This window comes from Geotrypetes seraphini, chromosome 5 (assembly GCF_902459505.1).
Source record: "Geotrypetes seraphini chromosome 5, aGeoSer1.1, whole genome shotgun sequence".
Classification (NCBI taxonomy): Eukaryota; Metazoa; Chordata; class Amphibia; order Gymnophiona; family Dermophiidae; genus Geotrypetes; species Geotrypetes seraphini.
This window is the reverse complement of record NC_047088.1, coordinates 143,850,374-143,876,626: the sequence shown is the minus strand read 5'-3', so window position 1 is coordinate 143,876,626 and position 26,253 is coordinate 143,850,374. Positions and strand designations below refer to the sequence as shown.

General features: G+C 45.7%; 1 long non-coding RNA gene across 1 annotated transcript in view; it reads left to right on the top strand.

The window, feature by feature from the left end:
* The first annotated feature begins 7,674 nt into the window (after nucleotides 1–7,674).
* LOC117361540 overlaps nucleotides 7,675–26,253 on the top strand; it is a 39,166-nt gene continuing 20,587 nt past the window's right edge. The window contains exons 1-2 of the long non-coding RNA XR_004539681.1: nucleotides 7,675–8,044; nucleotides 19,395–19,528. This is a non-coding gene — a long non-coding RNA (uncharacterized LOC117361540). The remainder of the gene's footprint in view (nucleotides 8,045–19,394; nucleotides 19,529–26,253) is intronic.

Here is a 26,253-nt window from a genome sequence, read left to right as displayed (position 1 = left end):
AGGGTACAAGCTCTACCGAAGAGACAGGATGTATCAGAAAGGAAGAGGAATAGCACTATACATAAAGGACACCATTCACTCGGCCGGAGTGGATGCAATAGCAGTGACAAATGTCCAACTGGAGTTAAAATACCAGGTAGAAATGGATCCGAGATAAAGATGGGGCTGTACTACCGTCCACCTGGGCAAAACGAAGCAACTGATACAGAAATGGAAGCCGAGTTGAGGCAGGAATGCAAGCATACTAATACCATAGTTTTGGAGGACTTCAACTATCCAGGGATAGACTGGAGTCTTGGAAACTCAAAATGTACTAAGGAAACGGAGTTCCTGGAGGCTGTACGGGACTGCTTCATGGAACAACTTGTCAGGGAACCAACGAGAGGGTTAGCGATTCTGGATCTAATCCTCAACGGATTGAAGGGATCCGCATAGGGTATGGAGGTCGTGGGACCACTAGGAATCAGTGACCACAACATGATCCGGTTCAAGGTGGAAAAGGGATTACCCAAAGGGATGAAAACCAATGCAACAGTGTTTAACTTCAAGAAAGGGAACTATGATGCCATGAGACAAATGGTGAGGAAGAATCTCAGAAACAGCACCAAGAAAGCTCGGACTGTGGAGCAAGCCTGGTCTTTATTCAAAGACACAGTTAATGAGGCGCAAAACCTGTATATACCCAGATTTAGGAAAGGATGCTAGAAGAATCATACAAAAAATCCAGCATGGATAACCAATGAAGTAAAAAAAGTGATAGGAGACAAGAAAAAATCATTTCGGAAGTGGAAAAAGGACAAAACTAACGAAAACTGGAAGGAGCACAGGAAGCAGCAAAAAGAATGTCACCGGGTGGTCAGAAACGCAAAGAAAGCATACGAAGAGAGACTAGCCAAGGAAGCACGAAATTTTAAACCATTCTTCCGATATGTAAAAGGAGAGCAGTCGGCGAGGGAGGAGGTGGGACCTTTGGATGAGGGAGACAGGAAGGGAGTGGTGAAGGAGGAAAAAGAGGTGGCTGATAGACTAAACACATTCTTCTCGTCGGTCTTTATAAGAGAAGACACATCCAACATGCCTGAACTGGAAAAAATCTTCAAGGGGGATCAAGAGGGAAAATTATCATACTTGGAGGTCAGCCTCGAAGACGTACTCAAGCAGATAGATAGATTAAAAACTGACAAATCTCTGGGCCCAGATGGAATCCACCCAAGAATACTGAAAGAGCTCAGAGACGAAACATCAGAGTTACTGCGACAGATTTGTAATCTATCCTTGAGAACAGGGGTAATCCCAGAGGACTGGAGGAAAGCAAATGTTACGCCTATCTTCAAAAAAGGATCGAGAGGGGACCCGGGGAACTACAGACCAGTGAGCTTAATCTCAGTTCCGGGGAAGATGGCTGAATCAATGATCAAGGAAAGTATCAGTGAGCACATAGAAAGAAATAATCTGTTGAGAACAAGCCAGCATGGTTTCTGTAAAGGAAGATCATGCCAAACGAATCTACTGCATTTCTTTGAGGGGATAAGCAAACAACTGGACAAAGGTGACCCTATAGACATCGTATATCTGGATTTCCAAAAAGCTTTTGACAAGGTACTCCACTAACGCCTACTAAAGAAGCTATGGAGCCACGGGGTAGAAGGGGACGTGCACAGATGGGTCAAAAATTGGCTGGTGGACAGGAAGCAGAGGGTAGGAGTAAAGGGACACTACTCTGGCTGGAAAGGGGTCACGAGTGGTGTCCCACAGGGGTCAGTGCTGGGACCATTGCTGTTCAATATATTCATTAATGACCTGGAAACAGGGACAACACAAAACTCTCCAGTAGGGTCAGAACTATTGAGGAATGCAAAGATCTACAGAGTGACCTGAACAAGCTGGGTGAGTGGGCAAATAGATGGCAGATGAGCTTCAATGTAGAGAAATGTAAAGTCTTGCACATAGGGAAAGGGAACCCAATGTACAGCTATACGATGGGAGGGAGGGTATTGGGGGAAGGCAACCTTGAAAAAGACTTGGGGTATTGGTGGATACAACAATGAAGCCAGCGGCACAATGTGCAGCGGCCTCAAAAAAGGTGAAAAAAATGTTGGGTATTATCAAAAAAGGCATCACCACCAGAACGAGGGAAGTTATCCTGCCGCTGTATCGAGCGATGGTGCGCCCGCATCTGGAGTACTGCGTCCAATACTGGTCACCGCACCTTAAAAAGGATATGGTGATGCTCGACAGGGTCCAGAGAAGAGCAACAAAAATGATTAAGGGCATGGAAAACCTTGCTTATACCGAAAGGCTGGAGAGGCTGGGGCTCTTCACCCTGGAAAAACGGAGACTAAGAGGGGACATGATAGAGACCTATAAAATCATGAAAGAGAGAGACAGATTCTTCAGGCTAGCAGAGACATCAAAAACAAGAGGGCAAAAACTGAAAGGAGACAGATTCAAAACAAATGCTCGGAAGTACTTCTTCACTCAGAGGGTGGTGGACACCTGGAATGCGCTTCCAGGAGAGGTGTTAGGACAAAGTACAATAATGGGTTTCAAAAAGGGCTTGGATGACTTCTTGAAGGAGAAAGGGATTACAGGGTATAGATAGAGGGGTACTATACAAGGTACTTCAGGATTAGGGCATAAACAATTCAGGTGGAGGGAACTTACAGGTCAAGGACCTGGAGGGCCGCCACGGGAGCTGACTGTTAGGCGCGATGGACCCCTGCTCTTACCCAGCAGAGGCAATACTTATGTACTTATGGATGTTTCTTTGGTCACAAGGAGTAGTGAGAGATTTGAACCCACAACCTCAGGGTGCTGAGGCTGTAGCTCTAACCACTGTGCCACACATTCCCATCTTCCCCAAAGAGCTCATAATGGGTTACAGTTTACATTCACAGTGTTACAATATAGAGTTTACATACAATGTGTTGTAATATATCTTCATCTAGGATTACTTACTGATGCTGGTAAAGGATTGAAGGAGTGACTAGGCAAAAAGATAGGTTTTAACAGCTTTTCTAAAGATAAGAAGTCCTTAAAGGGCTCTGATATAAGGAGGTAGGCTGTTCCAGAGGTTTGGTAAGAAATGGGAATAAGATCATGTCCAAGCTGTCTGGAGTTAGAGGGAGTGTCCTGATGGTGTAGTATGTAGGCGTATTTCATCTTGGGAGTGTAGCGTTCTCTTTGGGGTGTTGAGAGGAAGTTTGTCTGAGAAGTATTTGGGTGTCATATTAAAGAGGGATTTATATGCCAACACTAGGCCTTTGAAAATGCAGCGTTTGGTTATGGGCAGAGGCAGTGAGTCAATATCAGTGCTGGAGAGACTGGGTCATGGGCTTGTAGGTTTTTCAGTAGTCTTATTGCTGCATTTTGAACTCACTGTAGTCGTTTGGTGTTTTTGGCTGAGCATCAGGTAAACACCGTGTAAGTATTAGATTTCACCTTACAGCTCCATCATCTGTGTCTGTGATTCCTTTCACTGTCTATCAGCTCTTGGGATAATGGAGTGGTAGGGAAAGTGCTAGGGAAACCTATTCCCTTCTTCTGAGTTTTAAAAGGCCTCTATGAGATCCACACAGATTCTCTCCACCTGAGAATGTTTTCTCCCCAATACCTTCTCCTGTAGTTGGAGCTTCTCTCTCCTCATCCTATAACTTGAGGCTCAAGCTGCTGAGTTCACTCCTTTATTCAGCGGTCAAACAGAGGGTCGGGCAAAAACTCTTCACCCAAGACTAACTTAAAACTCAAGGGAAGCGTCACACTAAACTAAAATATAACTAGACCCAAAAGTTGAGCCATACCTAAGAGCGCTGCTTCTTTCAGCCCATCCACACAAATCCACCACACACACTGTAGAGTTCTCTGGCTTACACAGGGGAGGCAGAAACATTGCAGGTAATCCTAAAGAGCAACCTTCAGACACAGTAAATAATGGAGGATAAAGATCCACACGGTCCATCCAGTCTGCCCAACAAGGTGACCAGAGCTATGCCCACCACTCTGTGCAGGCTTTAGTCACCAATGCTTAAACGCTGGTTGTCAAGTTTCCACCAAGCCAATTTATTTATTTATTTATTTATTTATTTATTTATTTTATTTATTTATTTAGATTTTTATCCCGTCCTCCCAGTAGCTCAGGACGGTTTACAATTGAACATACACAATGCGGAGTAACTAGACATATAAGTAGTACAACAGGTTTAGTGGTTGGATTTATAGTTTTTGGAGAGAATTAAATACAGGGGGATTGAGCAGAGAGAGAGAGGGGGGAAATACAGTAGTTTCATGTAAGGAAAGTTATAAGCGTATAGGTGCAATTTTTTAGTGGAAAGAGTAAGAGAGGGTAATACTGGAATTTCGGGAAGGAGATAGGAGAGTGGAGGGTGGGGCTTAAGGGGGGGAGAGACAGAGGGGATCTTTAATTGAAGAGGAGGGTCTTTACCGATTTACGGAATGCTAATAATGAGTTCTGTTGTCTAAGTTGGGGGGGAAGTTGGTTCCAGAGGTGTGGAATGAAGTGGCTGTAGGATCGTTTGTGGGCAGTTTCTGTGAGCAGGGATCTTCCGGGGGGGACGCATAGGCGTGTCTCTGACTTTGAGCGGAGGGTGCGAGTGGGGTTGTAGATGGGAAGTTTGGATTTTATGTAGGAGGGGGTGGTAGAGTAGATTCTCTTGTGGGCAATTGTTAGGGCTTTGAAAGTACAGCGTTGGCTAATTGGGAGCCAGTGTTCAGCATGGAGTGCCGGGGAAATGGAATCGCGGTAGTTGAGGTTGTGTAGGAGGCGGATGGCTGCATTTTGGACCCGTTGGAGGCGTTTGATATTATTTTTGGTTAGTCCGTTAAATAGCGAGTTACAATAATCCATTCTGGAGAGGACATATGCGTATAGGAGTTGGGCGAGGTCTGGTTTGGAGATGTAGGGTTTGATCCTTTTTAGTTGGCGAAGGTAGTAGAAGGAGGTGGAGACTACTTGGGATATGTGGTTGGATAAGGATAGGTGTCCGTCTAGGGTTACTCCTAGGCTGCGAACTTGATCTGCTGCCGTTAGTCGAGTGGAATCCCATGTTAGTGTTGGTCGTAGGTATTTGGTGTTTTTGTTTCTGATCCATAGGAGTTCAGTTTTGGAGGCGTTAAGTTGAAGCTTGTTGTTTGACATCCAAGTTTTCATGTCAGTGAGGCAGAGTTCGAGGTTAGCAATTTGGGATGGCCGGTTTTCGCCTAAGGGGAGGAGCAGCTGGATGTCATCTGCATAAGAGTGTATTTTGATTTTATATTTTTGCGCTATATCGATGACGGGTTTGATGTAGAGATTGAATAGGAGGGGGGATAGAAGGGCACCTTGAGGAACGCCATATTTGATAGGCTTAGGGTTAGATTTATGAGTCCCTAGTAGGACTGTTTGGGTCCTTTGGTGAAGGAAGGAGGTGATCCATTGGAGGGCTGTGTCTTTGATTCCGAGGTCGTGGAGCCTAGATGTGAGTAGGTGATGGTCAACTGTGTCGAAGGCAGCGCTAAGGTCAAGTAGGACTAGTAGGGCGTCGTTGCCTTTGTCCAGTATTGACCAGCTGTCGTCTATGATATCAATGAGAACTGATTCTGTGCTGTGGCCCTTACGGAAGCCGGATTGGGCTGGGGATAGGGCAGCTTGTTCTTCAATGAAAGGGTATAGGCGGTGGAGTACAATTCGTTCAAGGAGTTTGGAGACAATTGGGAGGTTGGAGACTGGGCGATAGTTGCCAGGTTCATTAGGATCAAGGGAGGGTTTTTTGAGAGTGGGCTTGATAATAGCTGATTTCCAGCTGAGGGGGACAGTTCCAGTAGTTAGAGAGGTGTTAATGATGGGGAGGATGGATTCTGCCATGGTGTCTCCAGCAGCCAGCAGGAGGCTAGACGGGCAGGGGTCGAGGATGGTGTTGGAGGGTTTAAGTTCTCTCAGAGTTTCGAGGACCTCCGCATGAGTGGCTAGATGAAATTGGGAGAGAGAGGCGGAAGGGGGGGTATATGGAGTTGGTTGGAGCTGAGTAGGAGTGGGTTTGGTGTTGAGGTCGAGGTTAGCTCGGATGTTTTGTATTTTGGACTGGAAGAAGTCTGAGAGAGTTTCGCTATCGAGTTCTGTTTGGTTGATTTGATTATTCCTTTGGGCGTTGGTGAAGAGATGGTTGGTGAGGGTGAATAGTTGTTTTGATCTGGAAGGGGCTTGTTGTAGGAGACGAGAGTAGTAGGTCTTTTTTGCTTCTAGAATGGCGGCTTTGTATGTGGTGGATATGTTTTTCCAGTGGGTTTTGGTTTCAATGTTCGGATGTTTGGCCCAGATCCTTTCTGCTTTCCTTAGGGATCGTTTTATAGATCGGAGGTCGTTAGTGTACCAGGGAGCAGGTGCTTTGTTGGTGATTGTTTGGATTGTTTTTGTCTGGACCAGGTTATTATAGAGGGATTGGATGTTAGAGTGCCATGTGGTGGCTGCCAGGTCAATTGATAGGGGATGTTGGGTATAAGATTCATTTAGGGTGCGAATACCTGCGGCCATATCTTGAGGGTCGACCGAATTAGGAAGTTGGCGTAGGGTGGGGGGGGTGGGATCTTTACGTGGGATTAGGGCAGTATCGAGTGGGAGTTCGAATTCAATGAGGTGGTGGTCTGACCATGGGACAGGTGTGGAGGTGTAGGTTTGCTGGGGTTTTGTCGTTGGGTCTCTGAGGGTGAAGAGCAAGTCTAAGATGTTGCCTGCTGAGTGAGTGGGGGTGGTTATAGTTTGGTGGAATCCTAGGTCGGAGAGGGAGGAGAGGAAGTTGTCAATTTGTCCTGAGGTGTTGGGGTAGTCTGGGAAATTGAAATCTCCTAGGATTATTATGTGTTTGTGTGAGATGGTTAGTTCAGTGATGAATTCGAGGAGGGTTTCTAGGGTATCTGCTGGGGAGTTTGGGGTTCTGTAGAGGAGTATGAGGGCGGTTTTTTGTTTGTGGCCTAAAGTGAATGCAATAGCTTCTAGGGAGGGAATGTTGATGGAGTTTATTAGTTTTGGTGTGGTGGAGGTTTTGATAATGGAAGTCACTCCACCTCCTTTTCCAGAGGTACGTGAGCAGGTTAGAGCCTGGTAGCCTGGGGGACATAGTTCGCCTAGCGTTATCCCCTCGTTGTCTTGGAGCCAGGTTTCGGTGATCATGAGGGCGTCCCAAGTCTTGTCGCAAATGAGGTCATGTAGGAGGAAGGATTTGTTGTTGACTGATCTTGCATTGATGAGTGCCAATTTGAGTGTGTTGTGAGAGGGGGTTTGTGGAGAGGGAAGAATGGGGATGAGGTTGGCAGGGTTTCTGGAACGGCTTTTTTTAGGTTGTGGGGAGATATCACCGTATCTGCCTTGGCCTGTAATAATGGGGATGGTAAAGTATAGTGTTGTAAGAAGTGTAGTGGGAGTGGTGGGAGTGGGAATGGGCGGGAGGGTGGTTTGTAAAGTGGTGGGGGGAGGGGCGGGGAAGGTGGTGGCCTGGATAGTTGGTGGCATGGCAAGAGGGGGGTTTGGGGCGTTAGGAGGGAGGGATTCAGGGGGAACTCACTGTCAGGGGAAACTTGGTTTGGTTCTATTGGTGAGTTAAAGTTTGGTGGGAGTCAGTTTTATAGAATTAGATCAGGAGCTTGGAGCTGAAGTGTTATTATTGGGCAGTTGGAGGAGCAAGTAGAGGAGAGAGCTGGGAGACAGAAAAGGAAGGAGTCAGAGAGCAATCAGTTAAGTTAAAGAGGATTGAGTAAATTACTGTTACTAGTTATAGTAGTTGTGTAGGTCGTGTATGCTGTTATGCTAGTTAAAGAGCATGCAGTTTGTGTGAGGGATAATAGTGGTATTTAAACAAACAATAGAGGGCTGCTTTCCTGTGTCGGGAGGGGGGCGGAGCAGGGCTCCCACACTCCTCTCTCGATGCAGGGGCTGAAAAACGAAGGCAGGCACCTTCGATGAAGTTTTCTGTATTAAGGCTGTTTTCCTGTGTCGGGAGGGGGGTGGAGCAGGGCTCCCACACTCCTCTCTCGATGCAGGGGCTGAAAAACGAAGGTAGGCACCTCAGGAGAAGTTTCTGTTTTAAAGGCTGTTTTCCTGTGTCGGGAGGGGGGCGGAGCAGGGCTCCCACACTCCTCTCTCGATGCAGGGGCTGAAAAACGAGGTAGGCACCTCAGGAGAAGTTTCTGTTTTAAAGGCTGTTTTCCTGTGTCGGGAGGGGGGCGGAGCAGGGCTCCCACACTCCTCTCTCGATGCAGGGGCTGAAAAACGAAGGCAGGCACCTTCGATGAAGTTTTCTGTATTAAGGCTGTTTTCCTGTGTCGGGAGGGGGGTGGAGCAGGGCTCCCACACTCCTCTCTCGATGCAGGGGCTGAAAAACGAAGGTAGGCACCTCAGGAGAAGTTTCTGTTTTAAAGGCTGTTTTCCTGTGTCGGGAGGGGGGCGGAGCAGGGCTCCCACACTCCTCTCTCGATGCAGGGGCTGAAAAACGAAGGCAGGCACCTTAGATGAAGTTTTCTGTATTAAGGCTGTTTTCCTGTGTCGGGAGGGGGGTGGAGCAGGGCTCCCACACTCCTCTCTCGATGCAGGGGCTGAAAAACGAAGGTAGGCACCTCAGGAGAAGTTTCTGTTTTAAAGGCTGTTTTCCTGTGTCGGGAGGGGGGCGGAGCAGGGCTCCCACACTCCTCTCTCGATGCAGGGGCTGAAAAACGAAGGCAGGCACCTTCGATGAAGTTTTCTGTATTAAGGCTGTTTTCCTGTGTCGGGAGGGGGGTGGAGCAGGGACATGCTGGGGATGCTATGTGGTTATAACCAAGACTCCAAGTATTGCTTACAGTATTCAACTTACCAGTCAAAATGTCTTCCCCCAGACACACACACACAAACTGCACAGCACCCTTATTTACAACATGTACCATTGGGGGGGGGGCATAGACCATAGAAGTCTGTCCAGTATTAGCCTCAGATCCCCCATGTTGGATTTGGTTAATCTTCTTTTATCTTTTTGCCATTTACAAGAAAGACTATAGAAGTCTGTCCAGCATCGGCTTCGATTCCTCCAGTGCTGGATTGTCTGGCGTCAGCCTCAGTTCCCCCAGTGCTGAACTTAAGCCCTCAAGCTTCCCATATTTGAGAATTATCCTCATTCCAATGGAAAAGACGATCTTATGCTCATTTTTTATTCAGTTCAGTTATTTGAAAAGTAAGTTTCACATCCTTCCTCTCCCTTCCCTTTTTAAAAACAATTAAACAGATGGAATGAGTCAGAGACTGATTTCTGCATGTCTCCTTGTTCCTGCTGCTGATACAGGTGCAGATCCCAGGGCTGAAATGTTGTTTTAATTTTCTCTACTTACTGGGCAAATAGAAACATATGGATTCTTGATTTGGAGCCTGAGGATTTTATAACACAATATGATCCCCCAAATTACTTTTTTTTTTCAATTATTACACTTTTATTCCTAAAAATCATAAAGCTCAGCCCCCAGGCAAAGTGAACTGGTTTCAAAAGCATATTATTAGATCCTTTAAGGGGAAAGAAAGACCAAATAAAACATCTTCATGACAGCATTATTGCCATAACATTACCATAATTATACCATAATACTTGGGCTCAGCTGGAATAAAAATGCCCAGGCCTTAACTGGAATCAAAACTGGTTGTTACCTGGGGTTAGATGTTCCGAGGGTTTCTTGCATTTGTGTTTGCTAGAAAAATGCTTACGACTAGCCATTTTGGACAACGATATTAAGCTATAAAAGATGCAGGAGAGGGATGGATAAATATTCATATATGGAATGTACTCGTATCCTATTGAAGTTATAAGAAAACCAGCTGCAGAATTTTCATAAATATTCTCATTGTCCAGGGGAACCTAAAGAAGAAATATAGTAATAAGGTGTGGTTTGCCTTTTTCTATTTTTGAGGTATAGGAAAGGAAAGTTAGAAGGAAGAAAATCAATTTAAGACTGGCAGAAAAGTGGCATAGCAGCTGCATGAAGTAGGTGATAAATCCCACAGGCCCCTGAATCTGGGGGAAGCCCTTGAGCCCTAAGCTAGAGAGCTGCAGAGGAATGGGTTAGTGCCCTCTGGCGCCCTTCGCTAATTCAGCGCAGCCACACTTGCTCTCTTCAAACGGCTGCAGACAGCAGTTCTTACACGCTGCCTGCGGATGACCAGGAAGCCTTTCCGTTGACATGTTTTGTGTCAGAAGGAAGTCTTCCGGGTCAGCTTCCAGCAGCAGCATGTAGAAACCGCTGCCCATGGCCTCTTGAAGAGGTAGGGGGGAGTGAGAAGAAATGCTGCCTGAGGGGAAGGGTTAGAGAGGAAGACTATTATATGGAGAATATTATATGGGAGGCCCCCCTCAATACATTTGCCCACGGGTCCTGGATGTTCTAGCTATACTGGTGTGCTGTTTCCCATTTCTTCATCTACAAACCTTGAGGTCGGTGCAGAAAGCATCATGGTGAAGCTGTGCACCAATGGTTGACCATACTGTGAGATTAATAAGAAAATATTCCATGGCAATTCAATAAACTAATGATATACAAATTCAGCATATGCAGAAAGTATACATTAATCAGGGAAAGCCTGCCTGGCACATGCACACAAAGGTTTTGCCCTCACTGTGCACAGGTCTGAACAAAAGTTGTTTTATATGATGGGTGGGGAAATTGGGAGAAGGGCCCCTTCCTTAATATCTGCCCTGGGCCCTAGTATGTCTAAAACTAGCCCTGCCCCTCAGCCATACACATCATACTTCAAGGCACCTAGTAAGGTCTTGATGCTGTTGTAATCCTCTTTGAGGAGAACTGAGTGAGCCAATGGAAGAGATGGTACTTGTTCGCATTATGGCTTTGATTCTTCTGGATGAGCTGTCAATGAAGAGACGCTACTCTTTTTGGTTACAGGCAATTCTAATTGCCTCAAGCAGACTAATGCTGGAACAAAGCTCATTTAATCTTGTCTTGAAAGATCTAATTGTTTTCTCAATGTAAATTTTATTACAAGAACCAGTTAGTACATACACAGCTATTACAATTGCTATTACTCTGTCAAATATTACAAAGACTAGGGGACACTCGATGACGTTACAGGGAAATCATTTTAAAATCAATAGGAAGAAATATTTTTTCACTTGGAGATAGTTAAGCTTTGGAACGCATTGCCAGAGGTTGTGGTAAGAGCAGTTAACATAGCTGGTTTTATGAAAGGTTTGGACAATTTCCTGGAGGAAAAGTCCATATTCTGTTATTGAGACAGACTGCTTGCCCTGGATCAGTAGAATGGAATGTTGCTACTTTTGGGGGTTTTGCCAGGTACTAGTGACCTGGATTGGCCACCTTGAGGATGGGCTACTGGGCTAGATGGACCATTGGTCTGACCCAGTAAGGCTAATCTTATGTTCTTATGCCAAGCTTCTCCATTTTTCCTTTGTTTCTGGAGTAAGTACAATGGTTTCCCCATTCCCATTGCCCCGGTGATAGTACTTAAGCAGCTGTTGGTACTGCATGATGCTCCTAGGTATCTCCTAACTGATTGTTCTAGCTAGGCCAGCCAGAACTATGCTTTAGCTGTAGCTAGTTGACTAGGGCCTTTGGGCTGGAAGAGGACTCCAGCAAAAGACAAAGATTGGAACTATGCACGGGGTTTTATACTCCTCTAAAGACCCCTCCAAAACTAATCTTCTCTGATTATAATACCAGTCATATGGGAAACTCCTTCTCTCTTGCAACCAGTGAAATATTAGTACAAGAAAAAGTATATTGCTTTAGTAGAACCTCTAGATGTCACTGTGAATCAGCAGCATAGCCAATGAGGGACCTTGTAGGCCTGGGCACTCCAAACTACAGTACCCTGAATGAATGGCAGGGATGCCCAAACTCCACCAGCCAAAGAGCTCTACAGCCCAATCCTCACCTAGTGTGAAAAAGTCAGCAACATGCCATCCAGCCATCAATGCCAGCACTCCTCTCGCTTGCTCTGTTCGAGCACATGAATGAGGAGTGCCCACATTGGTGCCTGGAAAGCATGTTGCCAACTTCTCAATGGGGAAAGTTCAGGCTGTGGAGCTCTTTAGCTGGCAGGCCTTGGGCTTCGCTGTCAGCAAAGGTAAAATTTTGTGAGGGGGAGAGAGAGCAGAGAGGTGTGAGTGGCCTTAGGCCACTCCAGCCCCCTCCCCCCCCCAAAAAAAAATGGCCTACTGACTATGCTCCTGCTACAGAAACCCTCAAAATAGGACCCCAGGGACTCTAAAATTGTAATTGGTAACACCAATCTTGGGGGCGCTAGTGAGCCCGATGAGATAGGCAGCCCGCTGCACGAGCTCCGTTGGTTCAGGCTCAATTAACAATCAATAAACATCATTATCAATCACTTATAAGGCACGCTCTCCTTTTCTTTGAAGTGTCATGGCATCGGGTAAGCCTAATAAACGTAAAAGCGCTGAGCCCGCATCTCCGTCGAAATCGGAGACCAGCAAAGCAGAAGACGTTGCTTCGGCAGCCATTTTAAACGAGCTGTGAGTGATCAGGGAATTGATTGTTGAGACGAAGCAAGATATCAGTGAGCTGAAACATGATTTCATCGCCATGAAAGAGGAGCTCGCGGCAGCGCAAGCCAAAGCGGTTATACTGGAAACCACTTATTCCTACTTTGCATAATTTTGGACCATTTGATTGTACCTCTGCAATATGCATTTGGTTGTTTACCGATTGTTTTGTTTTGCACCATTTAAAAACTTCAATAAAAATGATTGAACTGAAAAAAAAAGCAAAAAACCAATCTTGTGGACAGAGAAAGAAAATATAAAGAACAATCTCATGGGGTGGGGGATTACTTTCTACAAACAAGAGAAAGTATCGCGGTTGAGCCATGATACAAGCAAACTGCTTTTCCAAAACATATGAAAACAACATTAAGTTCTATATTAAAATCAAGGTCTCTTTTTTGTTTGTTTGCTTGTTTATTTATTTATTTAAAATTCCATAAAATCCAAACATGTATACAACATTCATTATCTGTATATCCATAGATGGTTTATTAATCTTGTTATACCACTCGTTCATTTTACTGGTCCAAGCGGTTTACAAAATACAATCAAATATTAAATATAAAATAAAAATATAATAAACAACTCCATTGTTAAATAGGATGGACCTAACCCATGCAAGCAGCAAGCATACAAGAAAACATTCACTCCTACATAAAATAATAATATCATTAAGATTTAAGATGTCACAGGATTGCTGACTGAATATAAACAGCATTCATTATCTGTGATATAAATATATAAATATAGATATATACAGTGGCATACCAAGGGGGGGTAGTCCGCCCAGGGTGCACAGCCAGCCACCCTTCCTATTCTGCCGCTGCTGCCTTTCCTTAACCATCAGCAGCGGCAGTAAACAGGGGTGTCCGTGGGTGCTCACCGGCGTTGCTCAGCTTCTGGCCGGCTCCCCTGCTGAAAGCCACAAACCTCCGCTCCTCGCGCGATCTGCGGTTACCTAAACCAATACCCCAAAAAAAGGAGCGAAAGCTAAGGCAAAAAGAAGATGAACGCTGATTGGCTTTGTTGATAAGAGATTAACAAGGGAGGGGCAAAGCGCGTGAGGGAAAGAGAGACGCATCGTGAACAGGAGTCACGCCTACCGCCCCTTTTCGGAGAAAACAAGGAACCAGGGAATACAAGGGTGCGTGACAAAAGAGAATGGTAAGAGTAGGGGTAGGATACATGGCACGTGATGAGCTACTGCATGCGCGAACAAGAGGAATGGGAAGAGATCTGAATTAAAATTGAGTGCGATTGGATAAGACAGGGGTCGCTCCACCCTCTCCCTCCCTATAGACGTCTGAAAGAATGTAGGAAGGAACGGATGGTTTGTGTGGCTGAGTTTCCTTTGTGCTTTTGCAGATGCGACAACCGAAGTGCACTGATTTCAGAGCATGACTGTGCAGTATGCATTCCATATATGCATGCTCTCACTTGTAAGAATACTCACATTGCATATTCTTATAAAAGGATTCTTATGTCGTTCATACATGGGATATATTTTTATAAAAGAATACCTGTATCTAAGTTGGAGAAAAGGTGTCTTTTCTAGAAAAGCAAAATAAGGGCCTATGTGAGAAGATTGGATACCCTAGACCTTCACTTCAACCTTCCACCCCCGCCCAATAATTTTCAAGTCCCTAGTGACGACGTCAGAGAGAAGGCTTCCGACGCAGCTGCGAATCGGTGAGGTGTCGACACCCACAGCTTTCAGCAGGGGAACTGGCCAGACATGCTGGGCAGGGAAGGGGGAGGATAGAAATACTGCACATGAAAGGGGGGAGAAATGCTGCAAAGGCAAGGGGGGAGAAATGCTGCTGCTGCTGCTGCTGCAGCTGCTGCTGCTGAACAGGGAAGGGGGGAGAGGAATGCTGCTGTTGCAGCACCCAATTGGAGAGAGAGAGGGAAGAAGGGAGAAGGAAGACAAGGGAGAGGAACCAGAGATGCCAAATCCATGGGAGGGAGGGAAAGGAAAAAAGGAAAGGAGATACCAGACCATGGAGGGAGAGGAAGAGATGCCATGGCATGAAGGAAGGGAAGGGAAGGAGATAGAGATGCCACACTATGGTGTGGAGTGGGAAGGAAGGAAGGAAAGGAGAAGAGAGATGCCAAAGCATAGGGGAGGGGTGGAGCTGGGGTGGAGAGGGGGTGAAGCTGAAATGAATCATGCAAAGGAGAGAATGGACCCCAGATATACAGTTTATTGAAGGGACATAGAAAGAGGGAAGATGCCATATGGAAGAGAGAGAGGGTGGACAGTAGATGGAAGGGGTAGAGAGAGAGGGCAGAAGGTGGGTGGAAGGGGCAAAGAGAGGGCAGATGTTGCATGGAAGAGAGAGAGGACAAGCGCTGTATAGAAAGAAGAGAGCAAAGAGAAGATGATTAAAGCAGAAACGACAAAAGGTAGAAATATTTTTTTGTTACTTTACTTAGAATCAAGTAGTATTGTAACTGTATTGATAAAAGTTTATAAATAGAAAATAGAAATAAGGCAATTTTTTGGACTAAACCCCTTTCCTCAGGACAGGATACCATAACAGCAGTATACTGTACTGTTCTGAAGAAAGATTTGGCCTCTGAAAGCTAATTGAAAAATGGATTAGTCCAATAAAATGGTATTTTCTTATTTCTCATTATTTGTTTTATTTTTATTTGTTAATTTGTATAGTGGTGATTGTTATGTATCAGTTTTTTCAAATTTACATCTACTGTCTTTATATTTTGCACAGTATTAGGGGACATGTGTCACTGTTTTTGTGGTGTTGTGATGTTGCATTGTATGCAGAGTCTGGTTTCTTGGCAGTTCAGTTTAACTTTTGTCGACATATTTCTATTTTTAGTTTGTGATTATTCCATATTGGGCGAGGGTGTATCTCTGTTCTGTGTGTATGAAAAGGACATAGTTTTCAGTTGGCATTGACTACAGGATCAATTGACTATGTGGGATCTGGCTTGTTTAGTTTTACAATGTATGTGTTGGTGTTCTAGTGCAGTGTTCTTCAACCTTTTTACACCTATGGACCGGTGGAAATAAAATAATTATTTCGTGGACCGGCAAACTAATAAGACTGAAATTTTTAAAAACCCCATTGCCGCCCCATCCCCGCAAGCTCGGTCCCATTAACCATCTGATCCTATCCGCACAAGCCTCAAATAGTTATGATTTTATATTGAACATATTTTATTAAAGTATAAAAAGAAACAATATTCTGTACAATTGTCATTTTCTAAATATAAATAATACAGGGCAAGGATCAACAAAACCCCCGTCTCCCCTCCCCTTCACATATATCCCCTCTACTATCAAGAAAACTGAATAAGCCAAATTATTACAGAATGCTACACAAATATGCTAACAGAATACCACAGTCATACATGGCAGGAATGGTGTTAGGGGAGTGGAACTAGGGCAACTGCCTCCTGGTCAGAGAGAGCCCTAAGCCAGCTGGAAGCTAAAGACGCACTGCCTGGGCTTTGCACTCCCCAGTTATGTCTAACATCAGCTCTAGCAGGATACATATTTTAAATCTGATATATTCTAATCACAAGATAGATATAAAATTATTTTTTTCTACCTTTTGTCGTCTCTGGTTTCTGCTTTCATCTTCTTTTCACTCTCTTCCATCCAGTGTCTGCCTCTTCCATCCACTGTCTGCCCTCTACCCCTACCCCTTCCATATGGTATCTGCGTTCTTTCTATGTCCCTCTCTCCTACACCAGATCTAGCATCTTTGTCCCTCTTTCCTTATTTTTCATCTGATCCCTCTTCCCAGCATCAATCTCTTTCTACTTTGTCATTCCTCTGTCTAACCCCTTTCCCTCATCTGATCTCTCCATTCCATCCTGACTCCTTCCCCTCCTCTAATCTCCCTGCCAGCTGTTTCCTTCCAATGTTCCTCCTCCCCTGTCCAGCAGTATCTTCTCCCTTTCTTCCTCCCCTTATCCAACAGTAATTCTCATCCCTTCCCCTTCTCCCCTGTCAGCAGTAGCCCCTTCCCCTCCCTTGTCCAGGAGAACCCCTTCTCCCTTTCCTCCTCCTCTTATCCAAAAGTAACTCTCGTCCCTTCCCTTTCCCTTCTCCCCTGTCAGCAGTAGCCCTTTCCCCTCGTCCAGAAGCACCCCTACTCCCTTCCCTCCTTCCCTCTCCAGCAAATGTTTCCTCTATGTAGGCTAGCGGCAGCTCTGTGTGCTTTTAACTTCGGCACACAGCTGCCCCTAAGCAGTATTTTAGCCGCAATTTCATGAGGCAGCCTCGGGGCCTTTGGTAGGCTGGCCCACTTTGATGATGCGATGTGGGCCTGCCTATCAAAGGCCCCGAGGCTGTCTCATGAAACCGCGGCTAATATACTGCTTAGGGGCAGCTGTGTGCCAAAGTTAAAAGCACATAGAGCTGCCCCTGCTTGTCTGGGGATGCGGAGACATAAGCGGCAGGAGTAGGAGGTGGAAGGCAGGAGTGTCGGCATAGCGACGGCAACAGGAAGTTTCACGTCAGCTGACACCGGCACTTTTTGCTGTGGCTGGGGACCCGAATCCTTCGTGGACCGGCAACATTTTTGCGGACTGGCACTGGTCTGCGGACCGGCGGTTGAAGAACTGTGTTCTAGTGCTCACTGCAGTGTTCAAGATGCTGCCTTTTCCTAGGTACACTCTTGTTGTGCGATATGTGGATTGTTACTAAAAAATCATATTTTTGATATAGATGGGGGGGGTCAAAAAATGATGGCCCCGGGTGTCACATATGCTAGGTACGCCACTGGATATATATATAAATATCATAGGCATCGGAACAGGGGGCCACAGGGGCCATGGCCTCCCCCAAAATTGCCCCTCCTATAGGTGATCCACTGGGGGGGTAACCCATCACTTCTTGTGAGGCTGGGAGCTTGCTATTGGCCAGCATGCCTGTCTAATGCATCCCTGCCAGCATCTACTTCTCCTCCCTCCCGCCTGCTCACCCGCCCGCCGTGTTTAACTTCATAGAAAAATGCTGTGCCGCACTGCCACTGGCCTCAGTGTCTTCTCTCCACTGCGGCCAGTCCTAGCAGAAACAGGAAGTTGTCAGAGAGGGCTGGCCACCGTGGAGAGAAGACGAGGCCAGTGGAAGTGCAGCGCAGTGCTTTGCTGAGAGGTTAAACGAGGCAGGTGGGAGGGAGGAGGGTGAGAAGTAGATGCCGGCAGGGATGCATTACAGAGTGCCAACCAGCAGGCACACTGGCCAATAACTAGGTGTAGAAGGGAGGAGCGTGTGGGACTGGGGGAAGGAAGAGATATGGACAGAGGAAGTAAGAGAGGGAGAGATGAGCATGAGGGAAGGGAGAAATGGATGTGGAGGGGGCAAGATTGGGAAAGGAAGAGAGATTCGAGGAGGGGACAGAAGGGGGAGGGAGAGATGGACAACTCAGGGAAAACAGAGAAGGAAGAGTAGACATGGCTAGGAAAAAGCGGAGGCAATGTGGACTGGGGACTGTGAGATGTGAGAGATGTCATACTTGGGAGCACACTAGGCCCTCTGGACATACTCTGCTGCTGTGTCCTGTGGCTTTATGAAAAAAGAAGTACAGCTGGAAAGAATGAGGAGGAGACCTACTTGGATGTTTTAGAGTGAGCCAGAACACAGGTACACATTCTTGGGAGGGGGAATGAACTTGGGACACAGAAGGGAGAGAGGAAGAGAGGCACATTGGGTCACAGGAGGGAGGGAGGGAGAGGGGCATGTTGAGACACAGGAGGGAGGGGCACATTGAGACAAGGAAGGAAGGGAGTGGGGACTTGGGCCAAATGAGGGACGGGCATGAATTTGGGACACAGAATGGAGAGAGGGGATGTGTTAGGACACAGAAGCAAGAAAGAGGGCACAAACTTGGGATAGGTTGGAAAGGAGGGAGGGAGCACTAACTTGGGACATAGAAGGGAGGGAGGGGCATGAACTTGGGACATAGGATGGAAGGATGGGGGGAAAGAGATGCTGAGGTGGGAGAGGGAATAGAAAGGGAGAATTGTTAAGCATCGGTGTGAATGAGAGGGAAAGGAAGAATTATTGGACATGGTGATGGGAGAGGAGTGAGGTAGAGAAAGATAAGAGGGAGAAATGTTGGATGTGGTGATGGAGAGGAAACAGTGGGACAGATGTAAATGGATGCAAGAGGGAGGAATGTTGGGCATGGTGGTGGAGGGAATGGAGGAAGAGATGTGGCATGGAGCTGGAGAGGGGTGATAGAAGCAGAAATGTTGAACATGCGGCTGGTGGGCAGGGGCAATTGGGCAAAAGATGCTGTACACAGTCCGGGGGATAAGAAAGGGAGAAATATTGGATGTGGCAGTAGAGGGGGTGTGAGAGAGGCACCCTAGATCCCTCTTTCTCTTCCCCACTCCCTTTGCAGCAAGGGAGGGAATGAGAGGAGAGAGAGGAAGACGTTGCACATGGGGGTGGAGGAGAAAGGAAGAAATGCTGTGTAGTGGTGGGGAGGGGAAAAAGAGTGTATTTTGTGGTTTACCATTGTGTATTATTAATAAGATTATATTGTATATATATGAAGAATGAATGGAAGAAATGGTGTTTACAATTAGTATTATTATTATAGGGGTAAGGTCTGTGCTTGGGCAGGTCTGGGGCGGTGTCTAAGGCAGAGCTTTTGGGGCCCCCCCAAACAAAAAAGCGTTCTGCTGCCTATAAATATATTTATATAAATATAGGTGTAAACAGCATTCATTATCTGTGTGTATATGGTGGCCATATACCAAAGTAACATGGAAATTTTTGTACATCCTACATATAAGCCTCAACAAACAGTTGTGGCTTTGGCAGTTTCTTAAAGTTAACACAATCTGTGCACAATCTCAAATATTCAGGCAGATCGTTCCAAAGATGTTCTAGTTATGGAGCAACACTGACACTCTGTGGACAAGCATCTGTAACTTTGGGGCAAGAATTCCACAGACAATACCAATACAAGAAATAGTTCAAGATCCAGAGGCTGCGAAGGGTATGTATTCAATACACAGAAGATACTTTATAGTAGAGAGGCATATAATATGTAATATAATGTGTGTCTGATTTCCTGCCCTTTATGCATACTAAAAAGTTTCCTTTTGATTTTATTATAAACTGCCTCACTATTTTACAATGACAGGCAGTATATCAAATCTAAGAAACCATAAATCATAAAAAGTGATAATCACTCACAGCGGTGGTACACACTGGTTGATCTTTTGGATACCATACTTGTTTGAAGAGGTTGATTACAGTGAAAAGAGCAATATATCAAATGATCAGACCAGGGTCTGGCTGTAGAAACAAAAGTAAATTTGCTGAAATCACTATGCAGGTCCAATTCATAAAAATAAAAACACAATATAATTAAGGCAGACTCCACTGAGGTATTAGGTCCGTAAACAAACCTGTTTTGAACTCCTCTAATTGAATTTAGGTGTCTTGGTGCCCTCTCCCCCAATAATCATGATCATTCTAACACCTCCCCTTCCAGAATAATCTGGGTAAATGGGATGTTTGAAAACTGCCTGTCCTCCTTGCTAGCAATGTACTTTCTGTTGTTTCTTTTAGTTTGTAGGGTTCTCAGTACGTACCTACCGTGTTTCCCTGAAAATAAGGCACTAGGTCTTATTTTCGGGTAGGGCTTACATGATCATCTCTCCCTTCCTCTCCTTTACCCCAATTCTTCCTTTTTCCTTTCCCTTAATATGCAACATCTTTCCTCCCCTCTTACCCATCCCCTTGTGCCTTCCCTCTGCAGCATCTTTCTATCCCTCCATCCCTCCGATTCCCCTGTGCAGCAGAGCCCTTGCCCAGCTTCCAACCATCCATCCATCGTGCAGCAGAACTCTTGAGCAACTGCCGCCACCTGCGCCGCCGAAACCCTGCTTACCCTCCATCCTTCCCTCCCAACCGATCACGGCAGACCGCGACCAAAAATACCTTCCAGATGAGGAGCGTCGGGCCAGCAGCACTCACAGACTGTTTTGCTACTTTTTGAACACGTTTTTATTATTATTATTATTATTATTATGAGACCCATAGTCTATAATGAAAGAAAAAAAAAGTTTCTGGTATTTGAAAATATCCAATATAAATGTTTTGCAATAGATGTGCAGTGATGGATGTTTTTAGAAATTAAAAATACTGTATACTACACAAATCGTCCATTGGCGTTACTGGTCTCTACATCGAGAAAATGTGTGCAGCAACAGCAGGACGTTTCCTCCATGTAGAAAACATGCTATATATTCAGTATACCTGTGCATGTGGAGGAATGTCACCAAGACAAGACAGAGATCTCGATGAGAAGGGAGCCCAGTTACTCTGTTGCTGAAGCAGAGCTCTGGTGCTCCCGTGCCAGAGGCACAGGAGACAGTTATTTAAATGCCACCACCACCTGGCCTCCAATTAATGTTTCCTTCAGAGCACAGAGAACTGTAAGAGTCACGCTTGGTAAGTATGCAGCAATGTTCCCCAGGATCACAGTACCACCCATATGCAAGCACCAAACATAGAAAGGGTCATATGCACTGAGGTCCTTTTCCTGTGATACTGTTTGTTATTGCTTTTCCAGAAGAAGGACAAGGCAAACATGCCAGAAATCAGAATGTACCACTAATTATTGGGCCTACCCCTCCCCCAACCATGCTACCTAATGAAACCCAGGCAATTTCCAGTTACTCAAGAAATAGCCAAAGCTGCATAAAAAATTCTTTCACTCAAATATTTCAAATAAAATAAATTTAATATGCATTTAAAATTAAGAATATATTACAGTTACCACAACTGTAGCTCATAAGTACATAAGTACATAAGTAGTCGCCTCCGCCGGGGCAGACCAGAGGTCCATCTTGCCCAGCGGTCCGCTCACGCGGCGGCCCATCAGGCATATTGCCTGAGCAGCAGTCCCTGACTAATTTTATGCCTACCTCTACGCTTATCTCTAAACCTTCCACTGCTCTTATCTGTACCCCTCAATCCCTTTGTCCTCCAGGAACCTATCCAGGTCTTCCTTGAAACCCTGTACTGTGCTATTTCCTATCACGGCTTCAGGAAGGGTGTTCCATGTGTCCACCACCCTCTGTGTGAAAAAGAATTTCCTTGCGTTTGTTCTAAACCTGTCCCCCTTCAATTTCATCGAGTGACCCCTTGTTCTTGTGGTTTCTTTCAAATTGAAACATCTGTCCATGTCAACCTTTTCGATGCCCCTCAGGATCTTGAAGGTCTCTATCATATCTCCTCTGAGTCTCCGCTTCTCCAGGGAGAACAGCCCCAGCCTCTTCAGTCTGTCAGTGTATGTAAGGTTTTCCATACCCTTAATCAGTTTAGTTGCTCTTCTCTGGACTCCCTCAAGCATTGCCATGTCCTTTTTGAGGTACGGTGACCAGTACTGTACACAGTATTCCAGATGCGGGCGCACCATAGCCCGGTACAGTGGCAGGATGACTTCCTTCGTTCTGGTCGAGATACCCTTCTTAATGATACCTAACATTTGGTTTGCTTTCCTCGAGGCTGTGGCGCACTGTGCCAATGCCTTCAATGTCGTGTCTACCATCACTCCCAGGTCTCTTTCCAGCTTACTGACCCCTAGCGTTGATCCCCCCATTTTGTAAGTGAACATCGGGTTCCTTCTCCCTATATGCATGACCTTGCATTTCCCCACGTTGAAGCTCATTTGCCACTTTTTCGCCCATTCTTCCAGTGTCGTAAGATCCCTTTGGAGATCCTCGCAATCTACCGTGGTTTCAACCTTGCTGAATAGTTTGGTGTCATCTGCGAATTTGATGACCTCACATTTTGTTCCCGCCTCCAGGTCGTCGATGAATATGTTAAACAGGAGCGGTCCCAGCACTGACCCTTGAGGAACCCCGCTCGTGACCCCTTGCCAGTCTGAGTAGTGGCCCTTTACACCAACCCTCTGCTTCCTGTCTGACAGCCAGTTTTTGATCCATCGGTGGACCTCCCCTCGCACCCCGTGATTCCATAGTTTCCTGAGCAACCGCTCATGTGGTACCTTATCGAAGGCTTTCTGGAAGTTTAGGTAAATTATGTCTATGGGTTCACCTTTGTCCACCTGGCTATTTACCCCCTCAAAGAAGTACAACAAGTTTGTGAGGCACGACCTACCCTTGCAGAACCCATGCTGGCTCGACCTTAGCTGTCCATTTTTTTCAATATGATCACAGATGCCGTCCTTAATCAGCGCCTCCATCATCTTTCCCGGGACCGATGTGAGGCTCACCGGCCTATAGTTTCCCGGGTCGCCCCTTGAACCCTTCTTGAAGATGGGCGTGACATTAGCTATTTTCCAGTCCTCCGGGATCTCTCCAGTTTTTAGGGATAGGTTGCATATTTGCTGAAGTGTCTCTGCTATTTCATTTCTTAATTCCTTGAGCACCCTTGAGTGAATGCTGTCTGGACCTGGCGACTTGTCGCTCTTTAGCTTGTCTATTTGCCTGAGGACCTCCTCCTGGCTCACCTCTAGTTGGACCAGCTTGCTATCTTGATCTCCATTTTCTATTTCCTCTGGTTCCGGAATGTTGGATGCGTCTTCCCTCGTGAAGACCGACGTAAAGAAGTCGTTTAACTTGTCAGCTATTTCTTTTTCCTCCCTCACTACTCCCTTTCTATCCCCATCATCCAAGGGCCCCACTTCCTCCCTCGCTGGTTGCTTTCCCCTTTACGTACCTGAAGAATGATTTGAAATTTTTTGCCTCTCCCGCTAGTCTCTCTTCATATTCCCTCTTTGCTCTCCTAACCACTTGGTGGCACTCCTTCTGTTTTTCCTTGTGATCCTTTTGGTTGGCCTGCGTTTGATCCTGTTTCCACTTTTTGAACGATGCTTTCTTGTCACTGATCGCCTTTTTTACAGCAGCCGTTATCCATGCTGGGTTCTTTATTCGATTTTTCTTGCACTCTTTTCTGAACCTGGGGACGTACAGGTTCTGTGCTTCGTGCACCGTACGCTTGAGCAGGGTCCAGGCGCTTTCTACGGACTCTATTTTCCTTGTGCTGCCGTTGAGTTTCTTCCCCACCATTTTCCTCATTGCATCATAATTCCCTTTTCTGAAGTTGAGCGCTGTTGTTGTGGTTCTTTTCACCCTGGATGATCCCAGTTCTAGTCTGCACTGGATCATGTTATGATCGCTGTTCCCCAGTGGGTCTAATACTGCTACTTCCTTTGCAGGTCCCCCCAGTCCACTGAAGATTAGATCAAGAGTAGCTTCTCCTCGTGTAGGTTTTGTGACCAGCTGCTCCAGGAAACAGTCCCTCGTGGCTTCCAGGAATTTGGTCTCTCTCCCGCAACTTGAGTGCCCGATACTCCAGTCTATCCCAGGGTAGTTGAAGTCCCCCATCACCACCACACTTCCATTTTTGCATACCTGCCGCAGTTCAGTCTCCAGGTCCCGGTCAATTTCTTCCGATTGGTCAGGCGGATGATAGTATAGACCCAATTTGACGTCTGCTCCAGATCCTCCTGGTAGCTTAACCCATATTGATTCCAAGCCGTCCGCCCTTACTGCTGTTTCCATTTTGGTTGAGGGTATGGAGTCCTTTATGTATAGCGCTATTCCTCCACCCTTCTTGTGCGTCCTGTCTCTCCTGTAAAGTTTGTACCCTGGTATGACTACATCCCATTTATTGTCATCAGCCCACCACGTTTCTGTGATTCCAATTATGTCTAGGGCTTTTTGACTGGCTATAATTTCCAACTCTCCCATTTTGGCCCTGAGGCTCCTCGCATTTGTGTAGAGGCAATATAGGTCCTGATTTGTCGCCCGCCCTGCTGTTTTCTTTCCATGGCTCGGCGCTCCCACCTGGCTTGGCTTTTTTTTATAATGTCCAATCACACACAGGTCCAGGACAGATGACTTCAGGCAAACAGGTGTTTATTTTTCTCTTCTTCTTTCTTTCTTGCATAGGCTAGTGTTTGATTGCAGTTCTAGTTGATCCCCACTACTCTATCTATTAACAAATCAATAAAGGAAAACCCTACCTACTCCCCAAGATTCCACTTTAAACTAACTATATAAAAGAATAGATAATTTAGATAGCCCTAAACTATACCCACCCACAATCAACTAATATTTCAATAAACTTCTTATAACCCCAAAACACAAGTGCATGTCACCTGGGTTAAAACTTGAAAAAAAAAAAAACCCAAACATTGAATAAATGTTTCAGAAATACTATTGTTACAACACAAATTACCCCAAACAGGATACAGTATTCTAACCAAAACTAAATTACTACTGTTCTTCAATAAATTCAAAATTTACCTTAAAAAAACACAGACAACTCCCAACACACAGCTGTCTACAGAGAAACCCCACCCAAGCTCAACTGCTCTTCTTGGCAGTTTAGAATACTAGCCACTTCTGACTTCCTGGAAAAAGAGCTGTGCTGTTCAGAATTCCAAAAGTGACATGTACAGCTCTGAATTTTTAAAGGTACAGAAATATTTTTTATAACCTTGGTTACACTAAAATGAGGGGCTGCAAAGATCATCACCCTCTAACCCCTCCAATCCTGGGCTATGCCTACATGCTGATGAACACACTGGCAGCAACTGACTATAGTACATCGGGATACCCAAAGGCAAACCAGCTTTATCTCAGTGCCCATCACTATCTCCCAGCAATAGTGCACGTGCTCCACAGAAAAGGCAAGCATGCCACTTTCTGTCTCCATGGTCACTTCAGCTCACATACTCACCTCCTCAGTCTCCTCCCTCCTCTCTCACCGACATCTGTCACGGGCTATGTGAGGAACATTGGACAACATATATTAAAAATATTAAATATTGAATTTCTTATTTATATGCCACTTATAGCCTAAGTGGTTTACATTCATGTACTCAAGCATTTTTCCCTATCTGTCCTGGTGGGCTCACACTCTATCTAATGTACCTATCTAATGTGAAACTAAGAAGGCCCATCACCTGAACCCTGCCTCTACCAATCAGCAGTGCCAGAACTGGCGCATCCACAGGGAGAACCCTGCCTTAATGGGCTGGATGCGGGAGTGTCTCTGCATGACTTACGCACCACTGACAAGGCACCCTAACACACCTCTGTCCCTTAACAAGACCCAAATATACAGCCAACCTCCTTATAGTGTGCCCGCAACCCCTCAATCTACCAGAATGTGTTGCAGCCAACCTCTAACCTAGGAGATTACATGGATATACATGGAGGAGCAGGGGAAGGCTATCGGTCACTATCTTGCAGCCACCAAAACACATGTACCTAGCACATAGCAATTATTATGGCAGGGAAAATAAAAAAGTAACCACAAATACCCACACTTGGAATCAAACCCCCATCCCCAGTATCCAGGGACCACAGCCGTAACCCCTATGCCATATACACATCTGACGAGTTCTTTTCCATTTTTATTTATGTAAATTTTATGTAATCTGCTGAGAACCTTTGTAAGATTTGGCAGAATATCAAATTTTAATAAACATAAACATAGTTGCCCCTCTCCCCCCACAAATATATCACTTGCCCCCTAATCCACACTCATTGGCTAGATCATTGTTTACTGCAAAGGTCACTATGCTGCCCTGTGAGACATCCCTCAAGGCCCAAGCTTGAATCCCCTGAACTCTCCACAGTACAAGGTGGCCCAACCTCTGCTGTGGAAACTCACAGCTATGTGTAGGCTTTCCTTACCCCCCTCCCCCAACCGGCACCCCCCAAACAATGGCCA